Below are 26,006 nucleotides of genomic sequence, written 5' to 3' on the forward strand. Positions count from 1 at the left end.
GAAGCTGTTATCTGTAAAATGAACATGAGCTATCAAAATACTACTGCTACAAACAACCGGCGTATATTTAATTATGCAAAGGCAAATACTGAAGAAATTGAGGCCGAGCTTGACAATTACTTTGTTGTCTTCGAGACACTTGCATAATCACTTTCAGTACAGCAGCTTTGATCAAATTTCAAAGATAAGTTTTATAACTACGTGACCGTCACGTGCCGTACTCGCTGCTATCTAAAAGGCGTCAAAGAGGCAAGCCACGGTTTACAAAAGAGTTACATGCCTTAGCAGAGAAACGGAAAAGGGCTTATCACCACCATTTGCGCAATCCGTCCATTCGAAATTTTCGTAAGCTTAAAGAAATTGCGTCTCAATTAAAATGTGCTACGACGGCTGCGAAAACTGCATATTTTCAGTCATTTCAATCACGACTTCAGCAAAATAAAAAGGAACTATGAAAAATATGTGAAAGGAAAAAGAACTCTGTTTCAATCCCTGCTCTGAAACAGAATGGCGCTGTCATTGAAAGTGCTGCTGAAAAAAGCTGAGAGCTTTAATTCGTATTTTACCTCGTTTTTTTCCGTACCAGATACGAAAACAAACGCGTACCGTTTATCTGTGCCTTCTCCGGGCGATACTCAGATGGACGATATTGTATTTTATAGCCAAGGAGTTGAAACCCTGCTAAAGCGCCTAGATGTATCAAAAGCTTCTGGATCTGACGGACTGCCTAACGCTCTCTTGAAATCCTGGGCACACATAGTGTCTCAGTATTTAGTAATAATCTTCGAAAAATCTTTACGTGATTGTGCCTTATACAAAATCACCCATAGAAATAAGGAAGAAACTCGTCGTTTCTCCACTGCCCCGCAATGTCCATTGCACTCGCCATGCAAGACGGTCGGAGAAGCAGTGTGCATAGCGATTCCAAAGCAGCCGTCAGGGCATCTCAGAACGGCGTATACCTAGTGATTGGAAATTGGCTGCTGTTGTACCTATTCACAAATCGGGACCACGAGAAAATGTTTCAAATTATCGTCCTATATCCTTAACAGCCGTTTGCTGCAAAATTTTAGAGCATGTCTTATACTCATCAATAATGAAGCATTTAGAAGCCAATTCCGTGTTAAATGAACGCCAACATGGCTTTCGCAAGGACCATTCCTGTGTGACCCAGTTAATTCAATTTACTCATGAGGTAGCATGCGCACTGGACAACCGAACCAGTATTGGCTGCATTTTTTTTTTGGATTTCAGAAAAGCGTTTGATTTGCTTCCCCATAATTTATTATTGCAGAAAATGACACAATACAAGATTAACCCGAAAGTTATTAACTGGATAGCAGAATACTTAAATTCCGGGCAGCAGTATGTCGTCGTGAATGGTGAACAGTCATTCACTACCAATGTGACGTCCGGGGTTCCTCAGGGGTCAGTACTGGGCCCATTATTGTTTTTAATGTATATTAATGACATCACCCTGGACGTACAATCGTCGATGAGAATGTTTGCAGATGACTGCATCGTTTATAGAGCAATAAACTGCGAAAGTGATCGGGGCGCAGTTCAAGACGACTTGGACAAGATAAATGCATGGTGTAAAAAATGGCAAATGCAACTTAATTTGGAAAAGACAATGTGTATGACGTTTTCTAGAAAGAAGGATGAAGCTTCGCCTTCGTATGCGATAAACAAGAAGGTCTCAAAGATAGTCCCTGAGTACAGGCATTTGGGCGTATTTTTCACGCCAACTTTGTGTTGGCACCATCAAGTTGATTATGCGACAGCTAAGGCTTGTAGATCGCTGTGGTTCCTGCGGCAAAACACGCGTGAGTTTTTCCAGTCCACGCGGGAGTTACTGTACAAATCATGCGTGCGGTCGATACTTGATTACGCGAGTAGCGAATGGGACCCACCCACTGCCCTCGACAAAGATAGATTGGAAAAAGTGCAAAACATGGGCGCCCGTTATGTCCTGGGAAACATTGTTAAGAGCCGCAACTTCAGCATGACGCGCTGCAAGCAAGCTTTACGATGGGAGCAGCTGGTCACACGCCGGGCTAAGCAGCGCCTGAAGCTTTTGCATGATGTATACTTATCTTGAACTTGTATTCCTCGTGACAGTTACATCTTTCCACCTCATTACGTGTCTGGACGAGTCGATCACACTTACAAAGCGCTGGAGTACCGATGTAAAATAGCATCGTTCAGTAATTCTTTTTTCGCTAAAACGGTTTCCCAGTGGAATTGATTACCTCCAGCGATCTTTGTCGCTGCTGGTGGTGATTCATTTTTTCCTTTGTTAGAGTCGAGTGAATTGTTCAGTTGATGACGGGTGTCTGGTTGTGTGGTATACATATTGTATTTGTTTTCGCCTTACTGTATGTACCCGCTGGCATTTTTCGTACATTTTTGTCAATCTCCGTTACGTTGTGTATTCAGTGTACTTCCTACTATCTGGAGAGTTTGTACTGTACTTGCCGCAAATTGAGCTTGTGTTCTGTCTTGTAATCATGTTGTATTCCCCCCACTGTAATGCCTTATGGCGCTGTGGGCATCAAATAAATAAATAAATAAATAAATAAATAAATAAATAAAAGTGGTGAACAATTTAGAGTACTTGGAACACTACTATGGGAGAGCATAAAATCTTCCCGTGCGCCTCAACCTTGATGAGGCCGCGTCCACATAAATTAAGCGATGAATGTTTGTCACGGACGCCAGACTGATTCCTACTTAGAAAAAGTGGTTAACGATTTAAAGTACCAGGTACTCTACTATGAGAGAGCATGCATACAAAGCGGCAGCTATGTGTTTAAAAAAAATAATATTCACAGTATGTACAGAACACAAAGGCTTCATACCATTCCAGTAACAGGGCACATACACTTCACATCTATGTATTACGACCAACATCACTACGTTACAGTGAAGACATTTGCTCTAATATGCATGACAATGTTGGCATACATGTACACGAGAATTCAATGGGATATCACAATACAAGGGTATAACGATACAATAGATCCAAATGAAACAAAATTTCTAACAAATGATATCATATATAACAACTCAACGGGCGCTGCTTAGCACCAAGTTGGTCGAAAAATGAGTTACATACTTTCCTGTTCCGCCTTGACGAAAGGGCACGACCAATGCCGCAAAACACGTGCTCCCCGAGGAAGAAAAGCTGTGAATAGACAAACAATTTAACGATTTCGAGTACTTCGTACTCAACTATGGGAGAGCACTGAGCCGTCCCGGACACACCATATATACTAGTAAAAGCTGTGTTTAGAAAAAATGGTTAACGATTTAGAGTATCGGTACTCTACTATGGGAGAGCAAAAAGCCGTCCCGTTGCCAAGGAAACACTCACGTACCTATGATACGACAGATGAAAGCTGTGTTTAGATAAAATGTTTAACGATTTCGAGTACTTCGTACTCGACCATGGGAGAGCACTGAGCCGTCCCGCTTCCGAAAAAATGGTTGATAAAAGCTATACCGATAAACTAAGGCAAGAAACGTTAGTACAGGCCTCCAAAAGTAAAGCACACTGAGTCATCTCGAAGAGCCCACATGCTAGACCTGGCTATGTTGCAGAGTTCTCCGGCCCACTGAAGTGGCATTACTCATAATGTGAAGTGCAAAAATAAACGCTAAGAAAGAAAATTAAGCTTCCAATTTATGCTTTAACCAAGCCACTGCGAGGTTTTAAAACTGTCTCAAATGATGCTGTTTTTATGCCGGCTAAAAGATTCTCCATGCGAAATCTTAGAGAACTTCGGTGACTTTGAGCGTATCTATCTATCTATCTATCTATCTATCTATCTATCTATCTATCTATCTATCTATCTATCTATCTATCTATCTATCTATCTATCTATCTATCTATCTATCTATCTATCTATCCGCTACGACTTTTAGCTCTCCTGGCCGTTTCGATGATGGTATCGATACGAAACTTGGTGTGGCATAACATTACTGTATGAAGAACATATTTGACTGATCATAACGTGAAAATCATGACATCGATGTCATGAAAGTCATGATTCACATTTCATGGCCCTGCAGCTCTTGCGGTGGTTTCGTTCACACGGCATGCTGCAAAACTGGTACGGTATGGCATGATTGCATGGCGAACACAAGCGACAAACCTTAACATGAAAATCATGACATGCGTGTCATGTACGTTCCACGCTCATGATGCGCTGACGGCCGTTTCGGTAGCGTCACATATACCAAATTTGGTATTACAGTACGTGAATGGATGACGAAGCTATTTGACTGGTGCAAACATGATAATCATGAAATGCGTGTCATGTAACAACATGAATGCATGCCACCTTAATGATACGCTGGCGGCCGTTTCACTACCTTCATTTATACCAAATTTGTTATTACGGGACGTGAATGGATGACGAAGCTATGTCACAGGTGCGAACATGATAAAAATAAAATGCGTGTCATGTAACAACATAACTTCATGCTACGCTCATGATGCGCTCGCGGCTGTTTCGACAGCTTCGCATGTACCAAATTTACTATTACGCGACGCGAATGGAGGACATAGGTAAATGGTACATACAAACATGATAATCACGACATGCGTGTAATGTCACTACATGACTACATGCCACACTCATGATGCGCTCGCGGCCTTTTAGCTAGCTTAACACATGCCAAATTTGGTATTACGTGACATCAATCGATGGCGAAGGTATGTGACTGGTGCAAACATGATAATCATGAAATGCGTGTCATGTGAGAACATGACCACTTGCCACAGTCAAGGCGCCAATACATTTCGACGTAACGCGGTGCGCGTGCTCGTCGGCAATCATTTCGTCGCGTCACGCCGGCGTCGCCACGCCATGCGCCGGTCCTGCCATATATACTCGCAGGCACGCGCCGCACTGCGTTGCTCTGACGCATGCGCGTTTCAGCGCGTCCGGCGTCCCTGTGTCACGATAAGTGGGAGACGCAGTGTTGTCTGGGTAACGCATCGGCGCGAAATGCAGCATGTCGCATTTCGCGCCAGTTGCAGTCGGGGCGCGCGCCGACGGACGCTGGTCGCTCCTGGCGTCAGACTATAGAGTGCTCGCGTTTTGCTAACGTAGCGTCACTGTGCCCAGCGTGAGCGCGCGTCAGCGCTACATTGGAGTATATTGGGCCCTTCATGATGCGCTCGTGGCCGTTTTGCTAGGTCCACATATACCAAATTTGGTGTTACGGAACATCAATGGATGACGAAATATGTCGCTGGTGCAAACATGATAATCCTGACACCCGAGTCATGTAAGAACATGACAATATGCCACGCTCATAGCGTGCTCGCGGCCGTTTCGCTAGCTCCACGTATACCAAATTTGTTATCACGTGACGTGAATAGATGACGAAGGTAAACGACAAATCCAAACATGATAATCATGACATGCAAGTCGTGTACGGCATAATTTTTCTCCACCTCGTAACGTTGTGGTGATTTTAAATTGACATATCAACATTTCTCATTCGTGCTTCGCATACCATCGATTTCCACTGTACGTGGGATATGCGAATTTTTTTAAACTTGCAGCGTGTAGGTTCAGCCAAAGAAGCACTGATAGCTATGTGGGTGAATTAGGGAATGCACGTTATTGGCAAATTTCGAATGCGGTGAATTTCTATGAGGAAACGCGTTTTACAGTGCGCCCAAGGAACACGAGGAGGCCACTCAAAGGGCCGCGAGGGCCTGCACTCGGGAGGCCAGCGCTGCGATCGTTTTGACGTCACAGATTTGTTGAGTAGTTGTGGAATATGGCAGCTTTGCTTTCGAGACACCACTTGCATCGTCCCCCAAGGCTGCACCGGTTCTTAGTCGCGATTTCACGATGCAAATGAGACACGTGAGTGTCACTGGGAGGCACCGATTGGTAGTTTGCTTGCCCGTATTATCAGGTATTACCACTACTTTAAACACTGAGCTTCAAAACAAAAAGAAACACGCATGGGGCCCACAGCAAAAGTGCAGGAAATGCGGTGTTCTCGCAGACAATGTAAACCCGGCATCCTACGAGTGACGTCATCACGTAGGTGGCACCATGGTGTGTCTTCGAGGCCAGTATTAGTTGTCATCAAGTAATGAAAATGGCATTTCGCCACACACCTAATTGCATACGAGAGAAAACAGGTGGTCAGATAGAGTAAGAGAACGGTTCCCTCGAAATTGGAAGCGAGTTGAGAAAGGTAGTGAGCTAACAATGGAGCGACAGTATACGGACGTTCGCGGGCATAAAATCAAATTATCTCGCAGAAGATGGGGCAAACTGGAGATCGTTGAGAGATGTCTCCGCCCTGCAGTATAGCTAAATAGGGTAATGGTGATGATGATGATGATGATGATGATGATGATGATGATGATGCGTCACCAGACGCTCCCGGTGCCGCACGCTTAGGGTAAGTGTTGGGCCATCACTACAGTACACCTTAGCGAGGCCTGCCCTCCAACCGAAGTGAGAGCCCATGGTGATAGTGTAGCCTATATATGTTCTACAACAATAATCGACTTCATAAACCATGTAGCGAACTCAATCTGATATTAGTCGTTTAGCAAAGACTAACCGACGTTGGAAATTGTTCATGTTACACTATATCTTATATGATTCAGAATTACTTGCAGAATTACACACAGATTAAGAACCCATGCCTCACTATGGACAGCAGCGCGTTACTTTGCTCAGGCACGGTGCTCATTTTGAGCGAGTATAGGTCCTGGAATTCTCTCACGGTAAGGAAAATATGATTCCAGGTGAGCGGGAAAAGAGTACGTGCGGCTGCAGCATTCATAGGAAGACGAATTAGTAGCAAAGCTATATTCGCTACACATGAAACATTACGTCAGTCCGCGATGACAGCATAAAACTTCCCGGACCCCTGAAATCTTCCACACAGAAAAAAATAACATGAATGTCATGTATAGCGGTAGAAGTCTCTTAACTCATGTAATGTGGCGTAGCGGAATTGCACAATCGCGCCAGGTGGCGAAACACGTCAACTGCGCAACGAGTTTAGGTTTAAAAACGAAAAGGCATTGCCATGCATGCGCTCGGGCGTATTACGCCAAAATCAGCTGCAAGAGCTTCTACAAAATGAGCCACCGTGCAAGTTGGCGTGTTGCCTTACGAACGTGTAGTGGGCCCTTCGCCGATTCGTAAAAGGGAGAATCACGGTATAGTGGCTAATAACAAATTAACGTGCTTGCTGTAGGCCTTCTGGGATAGTTTGAAATGGCCAATGTTACGCTCAGAGTCGTTTGTTTCCTTATATCACGTTTGAAGCATGCACCGAGAACACAAGGCGGGCTAGCAATTGAGAAGGCGATGAACACGGATCCCGATTATGCCACAGGCTTCCACACTTGATGGCGAAGCTCCACTGTCACCAAGTATTTTGAAGCGCTAAAGAGCATGACATTTTGCAACGGAAAGACTTTGATTGATATGTGGGGTTTAAAGTCCCAAACCACCATATGATTATGAGAGACGCCGTAGTGGAGGGCTTCGGAAATTCGAACCACCTGGGGTTCTTTAACGTGCACCCAAATCTGAGCACACGGGCCCACAACATTCCCGCCTCCATCGGAAATGCAGCCGCCACAGCTGGGATTCGATCCCGCGACCTGCAGGGCAGCAGCCGAGTACCATAGCCATTAGACCACCACGGTGGGGCAACGAAGTGACCTGCACAATGACTTATCTCAATGGCCCCGAGCGCTTAATTTGCAGAAGGTGTGTTGACTGTAAGTACTGTGAACTGAGACCAGGAAAATAGAAGTTTCCTTTCCCGATCTTCCATCCAATCTCTCTCCTAGCTTCCTTGCTTATTGTCCGTCCTGTTACCTTCACCTCCATCTTAAATACAGGATTACACGGTACATGCGCGCTCCACGAAATTGTACCTAACCCCTTCTTTCTTTCTTTCTCTCTCTCTCTCTTGCATCGAGGTAATTGTATTACGCGTTCAAGACAAATTGTTCGACCGGTTATGGGACGAGCGCGCTCAATGCAAACGGCCCTGAAGGCTGCGCTTGGGGAGGAAGGAACGTGAACAGGGGGGCTCCCACGAAAAGAAAAAAAAAAAGAAAAAGAAGTAAGTTCAACCCCGAAAATCAGTCCTTTCCTCGAGCGCTCCGTTCCGTCATCTCTCTAGCGCTTGCTTCGTTCGTTTGTTCTTCACTCGTTCCGGGGCGCTGCTCGTCCGAGTCGTGTCGCGGGAGCTTGCGGGTCAAGGGGCTGCACCCCTCGCTAGCTGCCGCGCTGCTCTCGCCCAACCCATAACTGTGGGCTAACATCAGTGGCAGCTGCTGCTGCTCGTCTATCGCGTATGAAGAAGCCGTATAGACGCGACCTCTGGTTGTGCCGCGCGTGCACTGAGGACGCGAAACACATCGTGCGTGAGGCGCGCCGGTGGAACCCGTCATAAAAGCTCGATAATGGAGGCTGTAAAAAGCGTAGAGACTCAAGCAGCCAGCCTGGCGCATCGCGAGGAATTGGCAGTGGCGACGTGTATACGAGCATCGCCACCACAACGAGTGCCCACTACATATATGAATACCTCAGCGCCGCCCTCCGGCGTGCTGCTGCTGCAGCTGCAAACACCGTCATTGGGGCGACCTCGTTCGATCATGTAAAGAAACGACCGTGCCTTTCTCACTTCGCCACGTCATCGCGACCTGCAGCACCCGCCTACTTACGCACACCGTGTGTATAGACAAGTTCCACCGGACTTACGTCACGAAAATGTGGTGGCACTGTCTTTGTAGGCAAAAGACGCTTTGCCTACCGCAGTTTCTGCTGCGTTTTCAACGGTGCAAGTGGTGTTTCTCAGTCAAGCAACGAGAAAAAAAATAACGGTATGCCAACGAGCTGCGTCGCGGTTGGACGTGAGTCGCGTCTCACAACTTAATTTTGTTGGATGGCGCACATCGCAGCCTTCAGCGCTTATGGCGGAAGTTACGTGCGGACGTCGCTATAATTTTACCCATAATGTCGACATCAGCCTACCTGTGTTTACAAACATGGAATGGGTCTATAGAGAAGTGTGTGTGTGTGTGTGTGTGTGTGTGTGTGTGTGTGTGTGTGTGTGTGTGTGTGTGTGTGTGTGTGTGTGTGTGTGTGTGTGTGTGTGTGTTTGTGTGTGTGTGTGTGTTTGTGTGTGTCTGTGTGTGTGTGTTTGTGTGTGTGTGCACTCGCTCGCGTGCGCGCGTTTGTTGTACGCGTTTTTCTTCGACGCGTGGTTCGACGTGGAGAAGTGTTAAAAGAAGAGCTCTAGTACGCCATAGTACGCTTCCGGTACTTTCACAACGTAAACGCTCGCATTGACGGTAATTTATAGGGTAAATTTGTTGTGTGCGCTCTTTCGATAAAAGAAGAGATGTTCAAATCTGCAGTAGAGCGGTCGAGGACTTTTGACGAATTCGCTATCGAGAAGCGTATATGCAGCGACGCACCCGCGTTCTAACCTAGGGACATTAAGAAGGATGAGATCAGTTGTACACCCGTGAGGTGCACGGTTGCGCATTTCACACTTCACACTTCGCACTTCTCACTTCACACTTCGCACTTCACACTTCATCTTATGTGTATTACCAAAGTTAGCGCCGCACTCTGTGTTCGTGTATGCCCCGTATGGGTGTGAGTTCTGTTATATATGTACTTCATTCTAACGCTGTAAATTATGTAATTTTTACGAATATTGATATCTGTCGTACACATTTCCTAACATCTTCACCAAGTCTTGTAAATCCTGTACATACATCATCATGTACATTGTCCATACTGTGATTAGTGTACATATGCAGTGTATGTAGTTATTAGTACCATGGACTATGGACACCCTACGGACTTAGAAAATTTTTTTAAACTGTGTAATGTATGTTGTGCTTTGTAATTTGTTTGTTATTGTGCTTGTTGTACAGACGCTCGTTCCATAGGTTTGTTGCGTCCCATGATAGAATAAACGTTTTCTAAACACACTCTGAGTCACTGTTTGTGCCCTCACTGTAAGCAAGGTGAGGCCCGCGGGACGGCTTCCAGCTCCGCCATAGTAGAGTACTAAGTACTCTAAATCGTTGACCACCTTTTCTAGACACACTCTGAATCGCCAAACATTTGTTGCCAAACACACGCCATGGGATTCGCTACCATAGTAGAGTACATCGTGGCTTATGGCTCTTCCACAGTAGAGTTCGTATAGTTCCTTAAAGCGTCCACGATTTATTCCAAATAACAGTGTTCCCTGATGCAGTCACTTTTCATCAAGTGCTTGACACCCTCGCTAACGTACGTCTAGCAAGAAAATGCCCTGTTGAAATGTTACTGATGTCAACCGTGTGTCATATACTTTTTTTTCTAACACGACTCTCAATTTAGTACAAATTTCTGGGCTATCTATAGATCGCAGATGGGGTGGCTAACGTAGAGGTCGTGTCTTGCGGCAGCTTCTTCGGCCTGCTTGCTGGTACAGGCCAGAACTGAGTAGCGTTGTTCGCCGACGCGCATGAAGGCATTCATTGGAGGCGGCGACCATTGTATTACCGAGGAATGTCGGACATATGCCCGTAGGGCATCATAAACTGGGGCTGTAGTCACGCCCACTAATAAAAATAATGAAGACCAACTGCCGAAGTTAATGCTGTCATGAGGCGAAGCAGTGTACATGTACATTAGGTCATGAATCATGACCTTCTATTTTGTTCTAGTTAACAGCCTTTTATTTTGTTTTTGGCGCCCTTTGACAGAGGGGAGAATCTTAGCCATTCTGGGCCTCAATCCAGTGTTGGCAGAGGAGAGAAGCCATCCAATCACCGCGGAGCAGAGAGAAAAATATTCTTGTCGCACCGATCCCTCGCAACATGCATACGCAGCAAAATCAGGGAAGGCCCAGAGCAAAAACTATTGCGATCCTGAAGAAGATAACGGATGATCCCCAATCGGTCTGCTTCATAGATTCGGCACAATATCTACGCTCATCTCAATATGCCAAGGACACAAAAGTTAACAAATGTCAAATAATCTCGTCATCCCACCTCCTTCTTCTCAGACCACTTCTTCTCAAGCAGAAAAGGTTGATACTGCATTAGCACTCTTGGTCTTAAATGACAAGAGGACGCAGATATACTCAGATTCTATATCGGCAGTCAAGGCGTTCGCCTCGGGCCCCATTGCGAAAGAGGCACATGAGGTCCTTGAGAACAGAACGATTACTATGCACATGATCACTTTGTTCCCGGCACACCTAGGCCAAAATTTGGACTCACTAACTAGCCTCAACTATATCGCCAACTACCAAGCGCGCACTACCCGCGCTGGAGCAGAAGCCTTGCCACCGTGCAGGGTCCAAGCAATCGAGAAACAGCACAGCGTAGTGTATGAGTGGATACCTGGTCATTGCGGTATATATGGCAATGACGGCGCAGATGAGGCCGCTAGATCTGCACACGACAGTACCCAATACACAGCCATCCCGTTCTCAAGAACCAACGCAGCTACAAGTCTTCGTTCGCTTGCACGTGACCTCACACTGGTACAGTAGAACTCAACAGACTTCACGAACACGCGCCTGCATAACTTGGATCCCAATCTGCAGCTTCGTCTTCCCTCAAGGATATCTCGAGCTGAGGAGACTCTTCTATGCCGCCTGTGGCTTGGAGTGGTTTTCACGAACGCACACTCTTACCTCGTTGGAATGGCCAGCTCTTCTAGATGCACTTACTGCAGCTGTGAAGAAACCATCGCGCATTTTCTGTGTGAGTGCACCCATTTCAACGCACAAAGACAAGAACTGGCTGCAGCTCTGGATAGACTGGATGATCGGCCTTTGTCGGAACATAAGATTCTGGGTCATTGGCCGAGCCCATCCTCAGCCCAGAAGGCTTTGCAAGCTTTGCTGCGCTTTTTGCGGACAACTGGCCTCAGAGGAGACAGACAATAGTGTCTTATACTCTTTGATGTTGCCTTTCCTCTGTCGCACTTTTTGTCATTTCTCTCTCTCTCTCTCTCTCTCTCTCTCTCTCTCTCTCTATTCGCAACATTTCTTTTTAACATATTTTATTCCCCTCACCACTTTCCCCAGCACAAGGTAGCCAGCCAGTCTAAGAACTGGCTAACCTCCCTGTTTTTCCGCTTAAACATTCTTCCTCCTCTTCCTCAAAAGTTCCGAGACACTTAATTCACATTCAACGAATTCACAAAGCACTTCTATCTCTTCCGTCCCACAAAAAAAGCTCACGAGACCACGAACGATTACCCTTTGGATGCTACAAAGGAATTCTTACTCGAATCTCGCTTTCATGCTCTGTCCATACACCAGAACACAGCGAGTTCATTGCGTGCTGACATATTGTAAAGCGCACCGTGCCATCTGTTGCAAGCGTGGCGAAGCAACACCCTGCACAGCCACGCGAGCAGACGCACCGGAAATCAAACACGAAACTTCACAACCCGAGCCCGGCTGTGAGCATGTTTTGCGCGGTTCTTCTCCTAGAATTTTGTGCTGACTTCGTGTGAAACGTCGTGGAGACCTTTCTTGGCAGTCCGGAATGTCTACGGCACGCGCATTGCAGACTGTGGAAGCAACTTCATCGGGCACGTACTATCGCGATTGAAATGAACGCGCACAGCGGAAAGCGTTGCTTTCCACTTAGTCGAACTGCGGTGTGCCTTGGCTGTGGCAAGGTAGAATTGGTGCTGTAAGCCGGCGTCAACGTAGCGCTTGAATCTCGCTCCAACTTGAACTCATGCACCGCATGTGTTTATCATTTGCCAGTCATGCGAGACATTCGGAACACACACGCCGTGTGAACGTGCCAGCCAAGACAAGATTTTGAAGTGCTACAGTGACGCCGGCCGAAAGCACGATTTCCGTAGTGACAGTCAAGGCATGTCACAGTTCGACTGAGTCGAAAGCCATGCTTCCCGCATTGTTCACGTCTCTTTAATTCCGACACTATGCCGTTACAATTGTAGTAAACGTGCGCGGCCTGTGCATACACGCGTGAGTCGTAATATATCCTATTATTGGCATGCGGCCTGCGAAAGAGTACGGTAATGAGTAATGATTTAGTGCCGCATACTACAGGCACACTGCATGCAAATCGCCTCTGTAAAGTGGAACAGCTGGCGTCACGCTTGTATAAACGCAATAAGTATGCTTACTCTTACGCTTTAACTGGGCTCGTATAGTTTTTCCTTCCAATTGCGATTATATCCACAGGCGGCGTGGCTCAGCGTTTCTAGTTGTAGATGGAAACCTGTGCAATCGAAAAAAAAAAAAACTCCCAAGTTTCCCCGAGGGTGAGCATGGTTAAGTGCGAATGCACGGGGTGATGCTATGAGGGGGAGTAAAGTTAAAATCCGTTGGCATTCGCCAGTGAGTTAACGTAATTTCCCCCGTGTGATTACATTGCGATTCCCAGGAACCATTAGACCCTCCCGGGAGATCTTGGTGAGTTTACCCGTATATGTGAGAGTGAATTCGCACTATATTGATGTTTATGTCCGCGGCCGACTTCGCCCGTTTGCGCTCGGCATGACGGGCCCTAAGCCGTGCTGCCTTGTCTTCAACTGGTGCGACATCTTCAACAAATTAACGCTTGCAATGCTCGCATTCGACCGCGTTGTACTCGTCGTTGGAGGTATCGCAGTCGAGATTGATGCCTGCGATGGGTCCACACCTATGACGACTTGCCGATCTCGAGCAAGTCATCGCTGCGCCCGGAGCGGAGGGCGGAGCGCGCGCAAGCACGTGGTGTCTGACGTCGCTGCGCCGTTGCTACAGGCGCTCCTCACGCCGTTGCTAGGGAAGAGGAGGAGGCGCACCGCGGATGGCGGATTCAGGGTCACTTATGAAGTGCATTCGCACTTAAACACCGCACCAGCACGATTGCCGCATCGTGTTGTGATCGTCACAGACAGTGCTGAGTAATATCTTGCTCTTGCACTGGTAGTTTTCGCATCTCAAGATGGCACAGTGGTGCCCAGACGACTTCTTGTAAGCGCGGTAGTTGGCGTCACGCTTGAATACACGCAGTTAGTGTACTTACTCGCGCATATTTACTAGGCTCGTAGTCTTTTCTGTTCATGGCATTCATGCATTGGCGACGAAGCTCGGCGCTTTTTGTTGCGGATGAAAATCGGGGAAAGGTGAAGACACCGCACCAGCCCGATTGCCGCGATGTGCTGCGAAATTCACAAGGCAGTGCTTAGCAATCTCTCCCTTTTGCTCTGGTTGTTGTCGCATCCAAAGACGGCGTAGTGACGCCCAGATGACGTCTTTTAAGCGGTTGAAGCGTAAACAGGCGCTTGTTCACATTTTAAAGTCCCAGTGCCACTGCTTGCCATGCTAGCGATATTCGCCTTGGTATTTCAAAACAAATCATGGCAGCTCTGTGAGCGAGAGTATATCGCCGACGGCACCGGGGTTCACGATAGGCGTGCTCTCGTCTATTCGCAAGTGACATCAACTGCATGGCAGTGGCCACGCTGCGGGGGAACGTGCGATTCCGAGCACATGTCTTGGCGGTGCCCCTCGCTACGTAGGGATGAGAACCTCACAGAGCATGAATGGAGCTTGGACCTCAAAAGCTCGAAATATGAGCGTCAACCCTGGGCTGTTCAGAGAGTCTGCAATGCAGCGTTCAGGCTAACTGTCCGCGTGCACGTGCGAGTGGTCTGCAAGCGGTGTCGCCCACTTCTCCAGATCTTTGGATAAAGTTCTTCGTACCACGCCACATCGTTTCGTTCTGTCATATATTTTGATTGATGGGTGGGCCGATGTCGGTGTTTTTGCTGCGTTGTGGCCTTTTATTTTTTTCAAACCATATGCGTGCTATGTACGCTCTGTTGCTATGTACGCACAGTTGCTTCACCCCTGCGCTTCGACTGTGCACGGTACCTGCATGAGTTGAAGCCAGCTGGACATCGTGAGGCCCTAAAGATAGTCGGTTACAGCCTAAGAATAAATGAAAGCTCTGCCTACAGCGGCCATCGTCCCACTCAGGCAAAACTTTCACAAATGCCTCAACAACAACAATCGCTTAACTACGTCACGTCAGGACATTCATGTATTTCTGGTAAATAACTTGACCGTACAGGCGTGTGTTCAATACAATAGTTCTCGGTCAAAAACTTTTACTTCATGGCAAAATTAATGGAGAATACTGGTTTCACTGCTACGCCAAACGTAACATTTTAACAAGAAAGGACAAGCTTTTAATCTATATTATTCACAGTATTTGCATACCAAGCGAAAAATGTGCTTATGGCTTAAACGGACATCGCCAGTCATTGCGCTGACAGGTGCGCTGCATGACAGGCGCGCTGCAGTAGTGGGTGTGGAGTGCGTATTTATTCTTATAGACAAGTTCCACCGGACTTACGTCGTGAAAATTCGGTGCTCGAGTTGTCAGTTTGATGCAGCCGTCAATAATAGGGCAAGTGATAGGGTACACGGTGGGGTTAAATGCCACAAAATTTTGAAAGTATTGAATATCATTTCTTATTTCACTCTTTAACATGAAACGTTGATGGAGAAACTTTACTTATTGGCGAACATTAGGATTTGCTAGTATATGAACCAGTCGTAATCTACTAACATTCACCTGATTCGTGGCCACGCAGTACAATGTACGGATTACCGTGAATACAAGGAGGCAGTGGGTTACGAGCTAGCAGGTGTATGACGCCATGGCCCCGACACGGGTTGCAGCATATCGAAAATGATTATATGCCACATAGATGCCGTTAGAGTATGATATCCCTGCCGGTGGGACTGCGGGCCCGTTTGAATGCGTTAGGAATGCGTTGTAGGGGTGCTACTGTCGATGTCACTGGATCAGCGGTCCGGAGTAGTGCAACAATGTCCCATTTTCATTTCTTCTTAACTATTAAGCCAAACGAGCCTCGAGTTGTCAGTTGCATGCAGCCGTCAACAATGGGGCATGCAAATGACAGGGTACAGGGTGGGGTAAAAGGCGACAAAACTTCGAAAGTATTTTATTTTTAGATGCGGAAGCATCTTATACTCGCGCCTTGTAGTGCGCCGTCCGCGCCGTCCGCACCGCTTCTCGAACATTCGACAGCTGACGCGCGCGCATGCGCCGTCGCGCCGTCGCCCACTCTTCCACCATCTGTGCATCCCTTCCTCCTCTACACACCGCGCGCGCTTCACTCCTCCACCATCTGTGCACCCTTCCTCCTCTACACACCGCGTTCGACATCTACAATTCTCCTGATTCTCCAGTGGACGCGCATGTGGCGTCGCGCTTCGAGAACATTCAACAGCTGACAGTGCATGCGCCGTCGTGCTGTATATATACTCAAGGTCGGCGCTCGCTCGCTCAGTTGCCGCTCGTCGGTTGGTTTGTACGGCGCGTCGACGTCCAAGGTCACGGTGAAATGAATTCCAACGAATCCACAAACACAATGATCGACGTCCCTTCGACCAGCGCCGCCCTTTCGCATACGTGTGTACGTGTTCACTCATTTAACACCCCCTCCTACAACCACGTTAACCAATTTAGCCATCGACCCAAGTAAGTCGCAATTTAACACCCCATTTCACAACCACGTTAACCAATTTAGCCATCGACCCAAGTAAGTCGCACTTTAACACCCCGTTAACCAATTATATGCTTCGCATCCTCCTCAGTGTTCCCCCGAGGGAAGCTGCGGGCAATTTTTTATTTCACCCTTTAGCATTAAATGCCAATGTAGAAACTTCCCCTTGGATACAAGGTATGTGCTGCATAAGTATGATCATGTTGTCAACTTCAGAAAGTTATTTTAAAAATGAACAAATAAGCACCGGATGTCTCATTTGGCCCCAACCTGCGGGACAAAACGAGACACAGCGTGGGGCAAAACAAGACAGTATGAATAAACTTCTCCTCTTCAAAATTTGCATAGAAGTGCCTGAATTTAACTATGTGGGCCCCCACGCTGTCTGCATGAGCCCAGCCCTTGCATTCCACGCAACGAATCCAGGCAGTACCTAGCGCTGTGCTGCTCCAAAACACTTAGCAACTTCCAAATCAAGCACTCCCCGTCTTTCTTTGTGCTAACGATGCCCTCTGTTGAACGCCTGCACTTCGCTAGATTATTCAGTGCTGGGAGGCTATATATGTTCTGATACACATCCTTCGTATCATTGTGCACTTTGCCTCATTTTGCAAAGCCGAAGCAGGCAACGTCTCCTAGCAAGTTTCTTTATTGAAAAAAAAAAACAACAGATGCCCGCACTGCACAACCGTTCACTAGCCACCCCATATATATATAGGCAGTAAATTTTGACCTCCAAGGCAGTGCCGGCGAGAGATTAGTCCTGTGCTTTTGTGAACAATAAAAATTCGCAGCGTACGCTTTAACTAAAACTTTACAGCATCTCCCCAAAGGGGGGCCACGGGGTGATCATCGCGGAAGTTTCAACCACAAAGTTGACGCGATGTGTGGTAACGAACCAAGTTTACAGTGTATAGTAACACTCAAGGTTCACCAAGAATGTAACACAGCAAACAAGTAAACACACTGTCTGCGTGTGTATGTGAGCCTTGTGCGGGCTGATTGAGGCCCACGAGACGGCTTTATGCTCTCCCTTAGTATAGAGTACCTCGTATTCTAAGTCATTAACAACTTTTTTCTAAACAATGACCCCCTTCGGAGAAATTGTGTAATTTTTTGATGCATGCGCCTCTTGAGAGCATCCTTGAGAACGCAGAACCGCCTCGATGCAGAGCGAGTGGGGTAAGTACTGTCCTCAACAGCTGTCAGTGCCTTTTATCTCGCTTTCCAACCATGAAGCTCTATAAGATATTTCATTGTACGTCCTTGCCCTTCATACCAAGATATATAAAATATATTGATGATATGTGGTGTTTAACGTCCCAAAACCACCATATGATTATGAGAGACGCCAGAGTGGAGGGCTCCAGAAATTTCGACCACCTGGGGTTCTTTCACGTGCACCCAAATCTGAGCACACGGGCCTACAACATTTCCGCCTCCATCAGAAATGCAGCCGCAGCAGCCGGGATTTGATCCCGCGTCCTGCGGGTCAGAAGCCGAGTACCTTAACCACTAGACCACCACGGCGGGGTATATAATATAATATATATTCACTATGAGTAAAAGGTTCACTTTAAAAGATACTTTCTAAAGTATTTTGGTGCCTTTCTGTCGCGTGTTGCCCTTCCGACGTGCCCGAAAGAAAGAAAAAAAAACAGAATTCCGCTTTGGCACCGTGCATTAAAAGAAGCAATTTGTTTGTGGTAGGTAGCTAGTTTGGTATAAAGAAACAAAAAATAAGGCATAGGCTGTTGTACTGACGTTGGAGCAGCTTCGTGCACGGATCCAAAAATTTGCCCCAGCAGAATTTCTCCCCTTTTTGGCGGGTCATGAACACACCAACACCAGCCGCGGAATTTTTTCCTACACGAATGCTGTGAGCAGTGGCAAACTTATACACATAAAAAGGTAGACAGCTACCAGCACCTATTGCTGAACTGAAGAAGCAAAGAAAAGTACTTCTTGTATTAGTTACAGAAGTCGGCAAATTCAAAATGTCGCGTTTTGCCCGTGTCCCATCATCTTACACCACCCTACCCTTAACTATTGGGCAAGATGTTACAAATATTGCCCACTTTCTTTATTACATAGGTTTGGTATGGCAATTGAACCTGCAAACAGTTCCTGCGGCTGCTATTGCTCAGCAAGCTTGATTTCACCGCGTTCAACCACGACAAAATTTTTTCTATGGTGCATCTCATATGGTAAACGAGCGAGAGAATGTCTTGGACTGTTTTCTTCAAATTAAACAACACTAGTGAAAAACCAGAAGATAATGAAGTCAAATAAGGTTCTCGCTTTCATATACTGATTATCACAGTTCACTTAAAGCAGTACAACTACCGTCCAATATATCTTCCTTGGCCTAATTATCTGATTGTTTTTCATCTCATATGGTAAGCCTAAGCTAAGGGGCTGCTCGGTCGCACTAGTTCGGTCTCTGGTGCGCTTGTAACTAATTGACAGTTAAAGCTTCACGTCTCAAAAATAGAAACAAAGCTTTCAGAAATAGAGCTATGCTTTGTGCAGCGGTACACCCTTTTATTCTTTCTGCCAATATACCACTCTGGGGAAGCCCTTTCGACCACCGCATAGGTCCAAGAACTACTTGGAACAATCGGTCCCATGAAAAGTAAAAAAAAAGAAACTCTTCCTGAAATGGCTTGCCTCTATGCTAAGTCATATGAAATCGCGCACCACGAAAAAGAAAAAAAAAAGAAATGGTGACAGCATAGCTTTTAGGGCGTTGCGACTTTCTAAAGTATGATCCCCTGAGATGTGCACTGACATCTTTTGTGCCATCCGTTGTATGGAGGCACTGGCTCGTCCAGGACGACGCCGTAGTCATTAACGCAATGGGCAAGTATGCTGACGCTGCCAGACATGCACTCTGCCTCACGAGGACTCACCGAATGGGCTCCCTAGAGGCGTTCGTTCGTTGTACCGTCGACACTGATATGCGCGTTTCCATACGCATATCTGAACGAGACAGTTTTTGTTGCATCTCTCTTCTAGCTTTAGAGCAGCTCAACATTGGCTACGCGAAAAGGTCATGTACATCGTAAATGTGTTCAGAAGATCGCTATAAGACATATGCGCCATATAAGTTGCAGACAAGTAAGACAAAGGTAGAGAGATGAGGGGAGGGAATAGAGCCAAAATGGCGCATTAGGATGAGGAAGACCAAAAAAAAAAAGTGGAATGGTATACGAACACCAACTGCCAGTTGTAATTCATACTTCCGCAATGGAAGACAAACAATGCATGGGTCCTGGTGAAGACAACATGCCGCAAGTACGATGACAAGGATTGTCTGGTGCTACGCTGCCCAGCGAGTGTATTTTTCGGTTAAGAAAGTAGTCGCAGGCTCCGCGGGTCAGGCGTGAAGGGTGTACTCGGCGTTGCTTCCCCTGAAAGTGGAGTGACAGCAGGCCGCTTTTCACATTTTTTGATCTGCAGTAGGGAGAAGCCAACCGATCTGAATGACTCGTCCGGGATGTTTTGTAAATAAATAACACTTTTTTTTTCGGTATGAGCACAGATGCTGCTCCTCATTCGGCTGTGTCATCGTGCACAAATGATTGCTCAAGATGAAAGCTGCCCATGATGGAAGGACGTACAACGACAGAACAACGTCTTGTGGCCGTATTTGCGCATTACAATAGGGGATTTTAGCTTGTGCGTATACTTCTGTTCATTAACGTGTTACCGGATACCAGTTTGCGTTTAACGTATTGCCGGAACGCATGTTTTTCGACGTTTTAGCTCGAGATACGTACGTACGTACGTAAACGTATACCTTTACGTTTTCGCAAACCATGATTGGTGATGCTGACTGCATTTAGACTATATTTAACTCAGAATTGAATTACCTGTACGGCAAACGACCAAGACTTTTTTTTTATCATGTACAGTATCCTCGTATGCGCAAAAGAATGAATAAATACACGGTTACTGACACGACGGTGTCGTTATCTTATGGCACTTCGTGCAGCCACAATGATGAACACGTTGGCTTACACCTAATCTTTTTGAGGTGAATATAGTTGAAAAGGAAACTGATTCGTGATAACGTCGCTGCCATGTTCTTACAACAGACGTGCAATGCACGATGCTTCTGCAATAACGATTTCATGATTGCTTGGTTCATTTTGGCCCCGATAGAAGGCGCCACCTATCCAGCCAGTCGGGATCACCCATGTTCACGTATTCGGGGTTCTAGGCTATTCTAGCTTTGGTAATCCAGCTGAAACAATGTAATCGCAGCTGACGCCCGCACTTCAGCTTGCTTTTGACTCGACGGCAGGGGTCTCCGCAATGCACACACCACGAGTTCCTACCAACAAAGCTAGATTGGCGTGATAGCTAGGGCCTTAAACGTGAAGCCCATCCGGCGGGTTGTTTACATTACGTAAAGGTTTACGTTCCGTAAAGAGTCGTGCATGTGCGGTAACGTAAAAAAAGAGTAGGTACGAGCAAAAAGTCCCTACTGACACCGCGAATACAGCTGCACGCTCAAGTGCGACACACACACACACACACACACACACACACACACACACACACACACACACACACACACGCATGCACCTATCATTGCGTACATACATACATACATACATACATACATACATACATACATACATACATACATACATACATACATACATACATACATACATACATACATACATACATACATACATACATACATACATACATACATACATACATACATACATACATACATACATACATACATACAAGCCCACCTCTGGGTACGTTTGCACAAGAAATAGTGGTGAATGAAGCCCTGCCCGGGTAAATTTTTGCACGTACTTTTCTTTAACCTGAGCGAAGTAGTTCACCTATGGATGTCGCAGGTCTGCTAACATTACTCATGATCGTGCTGGCGGTGTTACGAATTGACGATGCTGCATGCCCCGGTCAGCGCAGCGGTTTCTGACGAGCAATAAACTTACTCTTGCTTAGCGTATTCAAGACTATAGTTCTTCGGCAAGCAGTGCATGTTGTTAGTGTGTATTTGCTAGTCTCATTTGAAATATAGCATCGCGCAGTGAGTTGAAAAAAGGAGTTAACTGCATGAGCTGTTATTTTGTCCCCCTAACGAGTAGAGCATAAGGTAGGGATATACATTTGCGTGGTAACGGTGTGCTGAATGTGCGGCTACATTTAAACGAAAAAGTGAGCGTGAAAATCGTGAAATAACTCACACCTGTACCCCGTTTTCCAGAATAAGAATACAATGAAAAAAGGAGTAAAAGATATTGAAAGTATTTATTCATTTATTAGCGTACATCGCGATACCGTGAAGCAACCGATGTCACTTCGCTGGCTGTTCAATTTACTACATTTCAGTGGCGAATAATTCTACTGTTTTACAGAGCAGTGGCTACACGCTGGTCACCCGTCACGCTTCTTCGGTTTACATGAACTGATTCTGCAGCGGAAGAAACCAATGAAGGAGGGCTGTTATTAATCAGCGAGAAAAGGAATTCCGACTAGGAAGTCACTGATGAAATGTGCCGAGAGAGTAAACTTTCGGGGACGATCACAAGTCAAGATGCGTAAGAAAGTCCTTGAGCGTAATTCGGATAGTCTGAGGCCCCAAAACATATCGTACGAGCACTTACATCCAATCACCTCTTGCCATAGCAGGCACACTCGAACAGAGAAAACGCACAGCCGCGTCGGCGGTAACAACCATGGCGTCTCCTAAAGGCGCCTGCAGCGCCACGCGTGGCCGCACTCGTAGACTAATGGAATGCATTCCCTGATGAATAGACCTCTTCCCAAAGGCCCCAGATCGGAGAGTTTGGTCCATCCAAGGGGGATGCCTTTCTCGTTATTTATTTACTCTCGGAGTGGAGCTAGATTCGTGATGAAAAAAAAGCAAATCAATCTACAAAATCTACTCAGACAGTGCCACGGGCAACGCGGTAGAAGGCTGCTGAAGAGATGGCAACAGCCAACTTTCTGCGATTCTCAAAAAAAAAAAAAGGATAAAACTAGTCGACTAAGAAAGTGTGCTCAGGGAGCTCCGTGGGTCTGGTATTTGTGACGGGCGCCTGTGCTTCCATGCGAGGTTTGTTTTCCGGTTATTGCGTTGTTCCCTCAGATGCAGCCGGCCTTCGAGTCGGCAAGATTCCCAATCACGCGCGAGCAGTGTATGTATACTTGGCGTGTTGTTGTTCCCGACGCGGAAGCCGACCCGGCGCGCAGCATATACCCGGGGTCGCCGTCTGGCAACAGCTACAGCGATGGCTGCGCCCTCTTACGCTCGAAATACTCAGTACTCGCTTGCCTGCCTGCTGTTCATATGACGTCGTTCCTTCCGTTTCGTTTTTCCTCGGCCGTAGTCGGCAATACTACAGCTGTTGCTGCTGCTCTTGGAGCAGCTATATATCTGCACGCCTCGCGAGCACGGAGATCAAAATGGCGCGCTCGCGTCGTAAAAGTTCACGGCGGCGTGAACGGGGCTGACATATGCGCGAAGGGGACGATGGCGGCTCCATCGGCGGTCGTCGCTGAAAACCGGTGAACTGAAAAGAGCAGCGCGCTGCTATGACGCCGGCCGCCGCCGTTGCCCTGATCATGTAGAGTGCACCCCCGAGGAAGGAGAAGCAGCAGTGATGGTGGAGACAGTGCGGTGTCCCATTTACTAGTGATGCCGCGTAGGGCGGGGTTATATACGGCCCCGAAAAGCCAGTGCTGGTGTGCTTGTGTGGGTAGGCGTCTATGACACTGTGCGGTAGTCATGATTTTGTACTTTTGCCCTTTAATCTAAACCATCGGTCTTCGTGAATAACTTCTTTGATATGGCGAAGGAGCATAGATGAATAAAAAGCGAGAAATACGTGGTAACTACGTGCTAAACGTCTGTCTGGAGCACACCATCTAGAACAGGGTCCGCAGGTATATAATGGTGCAATCCGTAACGACATTCCTCGACTTCAAAACTATCGCACTATGCTCAGTGTTTGAACATTATCTACAGACGACAGTCGCGTCTCATGGACAATATGGCGATTGTTGTGTGGATTGAGCTGGAGGCTCACCTTCTTGGGGCAACTGGGCGTAGTCCAAGAAGCACCATAATCCTGATCATGGTGATAGTAATTAGGAGAGGAAAAAGGCACCTAATAATCCTGATCATGACATGCATGGTGTAGTTCTGTGCGTGCCATTTCCTCTCCGCATTTGTATTTGCCTGTATAACGTGTTGCGTCCTTATTATAAACAGCCACAGAGAAAAACGCAGGAAAGTGCCATCATTTTTATGAAATTTGTAATGATGTGGTGGCCTCTGGACCATTCTCTGTGCACGAAATTCTAGGCTATGGGCATGTGCCTCAATAGCCCTGAAAGCGACCAAAGCGCTACTACAGTACTTGAACACAACAAACCTGAACCACCAAGTGTAGACTGCGTGTGCTTCCCCGAGTGTGCTCGTAATTGTATGTTTCTTACCTCTCTCCTATTTCTTTTCTCCCCTTCATCCCTTCCCCTAGTGCAGGGTAGTAAAGCGGACGTGCGTCTGGTTAACCTCCCTGCCTTTCCTTGCATCTTTATCGCTCTCTTTCTCTTTTTCTCTCTCTCTTTGTTTGTAATGATGTGTGGTAGCGAAGAGACCTTCCTACACATCTGCGACTGTCCACGCCATAGAACGGACAGTCGCCTGCATATCGTTTTTGCATATCGTATACAATATGCAGAGACGATAATCAGCAATCGCTATGTGGTCTGTGGTCCATACGACGTGCAGCTCACCCCGATCGCAGACCAATGTTGCAGCAATCGTTATGGAATATCTTCCTCCAAAGTCATCGCGAATGAAGGCGACGAAGGCATCGTAAACACTTGTAAAGTCTTCCGCACGTGGTAACGCATGAGAAGGCTGACTAAGTGCTTTTCTTATTCCTGATTTTATTTACGCTTCTATATAACTTTCAAACGCCCTCGTCTCATTCCTTATTGGAGCAGCATACTAGTTAATCTAAACTGATTAACATCTCTGCTGTTTTTTTCTTTCCTGCTTTACTTTCTTCCATCATCCTCAGAGTGAACTTTCGCATCGATTGTTAGGCTTTGCCTTATAATCCACGTTAACGTGCCGTTTGCTTTATATACCTTATGCGAGATTTATCTTTCACTTTGTGTATATTTTAAATATTCCGCATAGAGCTGCACATATGGTTCGCTATACTCAAATTACGAGAACTGCAGGTACCGACATGTATTCCAGAAGCCTCAACTGTGGACGAGTTCGTGAATAATTCGGAACTTACCATTAAGCCTCCTAATAAAGTTGTGTCCAGTGCACGTTTTCTGAAAGATATCACAGGACACTTGGTTGGCCGTGTGCGAAGAACCACTGCGTTGCAATTGGAATGCTCTTGTAACCTACTGCACACTCTAAGCCAAAACGGAGCAACAAAGGTATAGGGGTTGCTCCTTTCAGGGAGCAATTGCATTGCCACTCCCATTACTCTCCTAAAAGGAGTAATTGCAGAGGGAGGAACCGTTGCTCTCCTTTCAGTTCCTCCTTCGGGGGATGAACAGTTACTCCCTCCAGTTCCTCCATGCAGACCAACAGTTACTCCCACCAGTTGCTCCCTGCCGACCAACCATTACTCCCACCAGTTGCTCTTCTAAGAGCAACAGTTACTCTTTACCGTTCCTCCCACGTGTTCGCAGTTACTCTCTGAAAACCAACTGCACATGCTTCAAGTTACTCCTTGGGGAAATGAGTATCTCGAGTATGCTTGTCACACGCTTAACACATGGCGAGAGCTCCTTGGAAGAGCACTGCTTGGGTGCTTCTAACACAAAAAGTGGACAATATTGAAAGGAAAATAAATGCTTTATTGTTCTTTTTATGAGGCGACGTGTGACCACACGTAAAAGTAGACTTCGCCACACCACAGCCAGCACTAAACAAACACCATAATACATCAAAGGTTTTCTGCGTCATCCGTGGAAAAACATTCTTGAATTTCCAGCATAGGGCAGTCTGTGTCATCGTTGGTGAGAGAAGGGCAACTTCTCCAATTCTGAAGAACTCAAGTTTCGCAGCTGGTGTTTCCATCAGGCTAGCGCAGCAGAACGTCACCGCAGGCATATGTGAAGCATCCCATTGCTGCAAGAAAAAAATAGAAGTGTGAGGTTAAACATGCCAGAATCAATTCATAACAATGAGTCACACACACTGCAGCAGCGCTTACATTCTAGGATGTCTACTGCAAAACGAAATGTGAAAAAAAGGAAGGTTCGGCCAAACGTTACTTGGCAAGCCATATAAATGCTGATGTGGTAGACGCTCTTCACATGATGTCTCAGACAGCAATATTCTGGAAGAAAATGTGCAGCACCTCAACATGGCAT

The sequence above is a fragment of the Rhipicephalus microplus genome, chromosome 3 (assembly GCF_043290135.1).
Source record: "Rhipicephalus microplus isolate Deutch F79 chromosome 3, USDA_Rmic, whole genome shotgun sequence".
NCBI classification, from domain to species: domain Eukaryota; kingdom Metazoa; phylum Arthropoda; class Arachnida; order Ixodida; family Ixodidae; genus Rhipicephalus; species Rhipicephalus microplus.